Here is a 5,370-nt window from a genome sequence, read left to right on the forward strand (position 1 = left end):
TGTTCTCCCATGCTCTAACACACAGTAACGATGAAATGTGTGCTGTACCTCACATTCTTCCTCTGTATGTACACATAAACAACAAGGCAGGGAAATATAAAAGGAATTTATTTTATTGTTTGGGTACATTATTGTTCAGTGTACATGCTCACATCTGAATCAAACTTTACGTGCTTGATAACTCTCCCACCCCGCAGACATCTACACACCAATACCGATTTATATTCATAGCGGCAAGTGCTATGTAGCTCCACATAGGGGACACAGGAAGTGACATATAACACCTTCATGCGGCGTCATAACCGCGTAGCAAATTCACAGCCGCACCGGCAGAGCTCCAGAATATGCAACTCGGCCGGCTCACACGCGGACGCGCTTACAAGTGCGAGGGCCCGCCCAACGCTGCTTGCAGCTTTAATTCTACTTGTACTCAAGTAAAATATATGAATACTTCAACCACTGGCCTGCACTGCAACTTAAGTGTCTTATAGACTGTAATGTGTGATCTGACAAATAACTTTGCATATAACAGACAATGGATATAACACAGTCTTTAACAACACAGTGTGGAAAGCAAAAAAAAGTATATTTCTGTTAAACATAGCACATTTATTGCAACATATGTATAAATATACATATGACAATGTGCATCTTAGTCAGGCTGATGTTTCAAGTCTACAGACAGAAGGAGAAAGTTCTAACTTAGTCCAGCTAAGTGCATTTTAACTATGTTCAGGGTAATTGCCAGATGTTAGATATATATTCAATTTTTGGGTTTCTAGGTACTTTTTTTTTTTTCAAAAGCATTTTTTGTTATATTTGTTGAAATTCTCTTTACATCCCAACAACAATCAATAAATCAAATGCTCTGACACAAATGAAAAAAATCCAGTGTTGTGGCTATCTCAGGACTGTAGTAAGAATGGCCAATCATTTTATTCTGCCCGAATGAAATTATTGTTCATCAGCCACACTTTCCTTCACAGTATTCACCTGGGAAAATTCCAGTTAATCCCCATTCACAACACATATGTTGTGGAGAATTACGCATGCGGTCACCACCCTTGGACAAGGCAGAGCAAAGCGACAAAACTTTGTTGAGATCGGCTTATCTTTTGCCACTGCAACAATTGTTTGGCATGAAGTGTTTTTTGGATTAGGAAATTAAACTCTTAATGTAGTTGGTACCGCTCTACCTTCTGTGGTAGCTCAGGTTCCTTTCCCACCAGAGAGATGAGGTTCCCACGACCCCATAACGAGTCTACTATGCCTGGGGTCAGGATGCCCCTACCTTTACCTGCTGCCTGGCTGGCAATGCACCCAAACCCAATGCCTATTCCTGCAGGTTGTGTGCCCACAGGGTGAGTCAGATCTGAGGGCCTTGATTAGGCTGACTTGTCCCTGAAATCAACATAATTATATAATTTATATAATTTAATTATATCTATAATTTAATCTAGATAAAAGTTGCATCAGAGACTGTAACGCATAATTTGGGGCAGACTGAGGTCTATAACACCCAACAACAGTTATACTGAGGCCCTTAACAATGTCAGTATTTACTGCCAGAAATTCCAATTGTTTGCAGATCGATTCAGACAAAACTACCCTGACATGAAATTTCAATTTCACATAAATAGCAACACTGCCACCTTTCTTTGGTCTGTCAGCTCGATAAACATTGTATTCATCACACATAGGAGCCCAAAGTCACGACCACTCAATTCTGCATCCCACACAGTGCACACAGTGCTATTTTAGTTCAAAAACTCCATTTAGAACTTATTAAGTGGCCTTTACATTGTAAAGATCATCAACTCAGTATGTAAAGGCTAGAACACCCAGCTTCTACCTTTTAAGGCCTCTAATGTAAAATTCTGTGTTCAAAACGGGCTAAACTGCTGTCTCAGAAGGTGTCTAACAGGACAGCGAGGCATTGAGTGCTGTTCGAAACGGCTCGAACAATCTCTTCCTGTCTCCTGAGATGTCTTCAAGCTGCCCCAGTAATGGCCAGTTTTGAAAGGAGCATCGATGGTGACTTGATGCTGACTATTACTCATAAAGCAGCGCGGCTGCGGCCGCTGTAGCTTTCGGAAACAGGTCAAGATGGCGGACAAAGAAACTGAATTTGTACACAAATATACGTTTTTAAAAGTTTTTAGCAGTTTTCTCGCTTCATTTTTTGAAAAGCTAGCGAGAACTAAACACTTAACTATCATATTAGCCAACCATGTTTGTTCAGTATGATTTCTGAGGCATCTGTTAGCTTTTTAATAGCTAGTTAGCTGATGCTAAGGCTAGCATCTCTTCTGACAGCCAGAAGAGACGCAAGACGGCGTGCTGACCTAGAAGGCTGTTCGAAACTAATGTAAACAGAGCTGCCTTCACTTGAAAGTGATGCCTTCTGAGGCAGCTGTCACTTACAGTATCGAGGCAGCGAGGCAACTCCCTCCGTTTCGAACACAGCCAATATGTAAAGGCTAGAACACCCATCTTCTACTTTTTGGGGCCTTTAATGTAAAATTCTCTGAGATGAGTTCCAAAGGACTTCAAACTTACCCAGATGACTCAGACAGACAACACCATCAACAATCCAGCCATTGTAGCAGCTTCCCCAAGCTAGTTCTTTTCAGGGGCCACATAGGAGCCAGAAGTCAAGACCGCTCAATTCCGCATCCCACACAGCGCACACAGTGGTATTTTAGTATAAAATCTCCATTTAGAACTTATTAAGTTGCCTTTACGTTCTAAAGGTCACCAAAGGAGATTGAACCACACATTAACATTAAGGAAGTTAACAAGCTATGACTAGGTCCTGCACCATATGTGTCTAAAATAGTTTTTCAGGTATTCTGTAGTACACAGTGAGACCATTGTAGTGCACTTGGTCACATGTCTTTAGATTCCACGTTTGTCAAGTTATGTGGCAGATTTGAATTTTGTATTAGCCAGACTTTGCTAGTTTATGAGTGAGGCCTGTTCAGCCAAACATGGATGTATCGACTTGATATTTTTGCTGTAAAGCTCAGGTCCAGCTAAACACCTGGTCCTATGACTGCTCCGTCCCACACAACAGAAAGTGACCTAAACATGACTCCAAAGTCCAACAGGTCACTGGAACCCATCACTTCAGTATGTTAAGACTAGAACACCCAGCTTCTACCTTTTAGGACATCTACTGTAAAATTCTCTGAGATGAGTTCCAAATGACTTCAAACTTACCCAGAAGATTTAGACAGACAATACCATCAAGAATCTTGAATCCAGACATTGTAGCAGCTTCCCCAAGCTATTTCTTTTCAGAGGCCACATAGGAGCCCAAAGTCACGACTGCTCAATTCCGCATCCCACACAGCGCACACAGTGCTATTTTAGTGTAAAAACTCCATTTCCTGGGAATCAGCATCGCTACACCCTTAATAGTATATTCATAATAATCGCCTAAGACTTTCCTATTGTATTTTGCACATGTCAATAAATTACTTGTTCACTCAGATGCAGTCTCTCCTATAGTATTACTGTGCATTCATAATCAAAAAAAAAGATTTCCCGACTGGGAAAATTCATGTGAACACCCATTGAAGTTGGAACAACAATTCGGAAAGTCTGAGAAAATTTTGCGCAGTTGTTGACGTCATACATGTAGAAACATGGTTGATAACATGGTTGATGGTTCGAAATGTTTGATTAATGGAAATAATGTATATCATATGTATTTTTGCCAACGTGTCTTTTATTATATGGTATTAGGTTAGCACACAAACACACTTAAGTCGGAAGAACGACTTCACAACTTGGGAAATGGGACAATCTGAGGAGCACGTGAATGCACCATCAGTTACAGCAGAAATAGCAGCAGTGGAGGGACAGCTATATCACAGACTGCCTCTACGTGTCTCTGGAAACCACATATCTTACAGCTTCTTTGGAGTGTCTCTTCCTCAAAAGTAAATTGGATTTAGGCAGTTTCCTCTTCAGAAAAGCACATGATCATCCTGTGATTTTATTTGCCCAATTTCTCTGTTTAGGTCTCTCATGCACTGAAGCAGTTGTCAGTGTGAGCATTAAGTCCAGACTGAACTTTACTGAGGCAGTTTGGAGCAGAATGCACCTAAGCTGTTGGTTCTTTGGAGTTCTCCTGGCAGTTGGCACCTCTGGGCTTTGCTGTGCTGGACCTCTCCATGCCCAGTGCAAAGTGGAATGGTATGCTTTATTTCTTTTGTACATACTTTGAGTTTACAAGTAATTATGTATTAAATCTATGGATATTATTGTAGAGATGCCTTTTATATTTCATGGCTAGAACAGTGGATGAACACTGTATTTAGAATGACTTTGTACTCTGTATTGGTGAGGTTTGAATGGTCCAGCACTAGTCTATACTGTACTAACTTTAGACTTTATCAAGCTTAAAATGTTAAGTGATGAGGTTTTGAGTCAGGTTCAAGTGATCTTTGACAAATATTCTGTTGTGCGTCATTCCATCAGTGTTGGTGAGTACCAATGCAGTTTCACTGTAGCTCATGATGATGATGATGATATACTTTGGCACATTACATAATTTCATAAAGTTTTACTGTCAGAATTTACTTGGTGTTGACAAAATTCAAAGATAATTTACTTCTGTGGCACCTTGTTACTATTAACTTGTACTAAATTAATGGTAGTTGGTTGCATGGCTGCTTTTGTAATTGTGATTACAATTGTGATGGGGTGAACAAAATAACACAAAGGCAAGAACTATAAGATGCAAGCCCAGCAGGAAGACCTACAGAGGTCATCACAGTCCACATAACAAAGTGGTGAACATAACTACGCACATGCTGACTATTGTATGTGTATATGTTTGTCTTGTGGGTGGCACTACAGGAAAGGCCATGAGGTCATTTAAAGTAACGATATATCCCAGAGAACTTCATGGCAATCTACCCATTAGATTTTGATATTTCCTCAGTGTAACTGGAAGGTGTGGCCCAAAAAAGGCACTTGAGGCTACGAACAGAACATGCATATTGTCAGAAAATCTCATCTCATGAGCAAAAAGTGCCAGTAACTTATAAGTAATCAGTTACAAAAGCAGCTACACAAATGGATTAAAGTAAATTCTGATGTCTACATTTCATGATGTTACACTGTATTTCTGGCAAGCAAACAGGCAAACTTAATCCAACAAAAAATGTAAAAGGATAATGACCAACTGAAAATATCTGGACATTTCTGATGTTTGGGGATATGTTTGCAGGCCACTGAGATGTCATTTCTACTCTCTTTCAGCTGGGCTACAGCTGAAATATTGCTGGAATATAAGCACTAATATCAACTCAGCCTTTCAATGGCTTCATTATAACAGAAAACTACTTACTGTCAAAG

The sequence above is a fragment of the Micropterus dolomieu genome, linkage group LG01 (genome assembly GCF_021292245.1).
Source record: "Micropterus dolomieu isolate WLL.071019.BEF.003 ecotype Adirondacks linkage group LG01, ASM2129224v1, whole genome shotgun sequence".
Lineage (NCBI taxonomy): Eukaryota > Metazoa > Chordata > Actinopteri > Centrarchiformes > Centrarchidae > Micropterus > Micropterus dolomieu.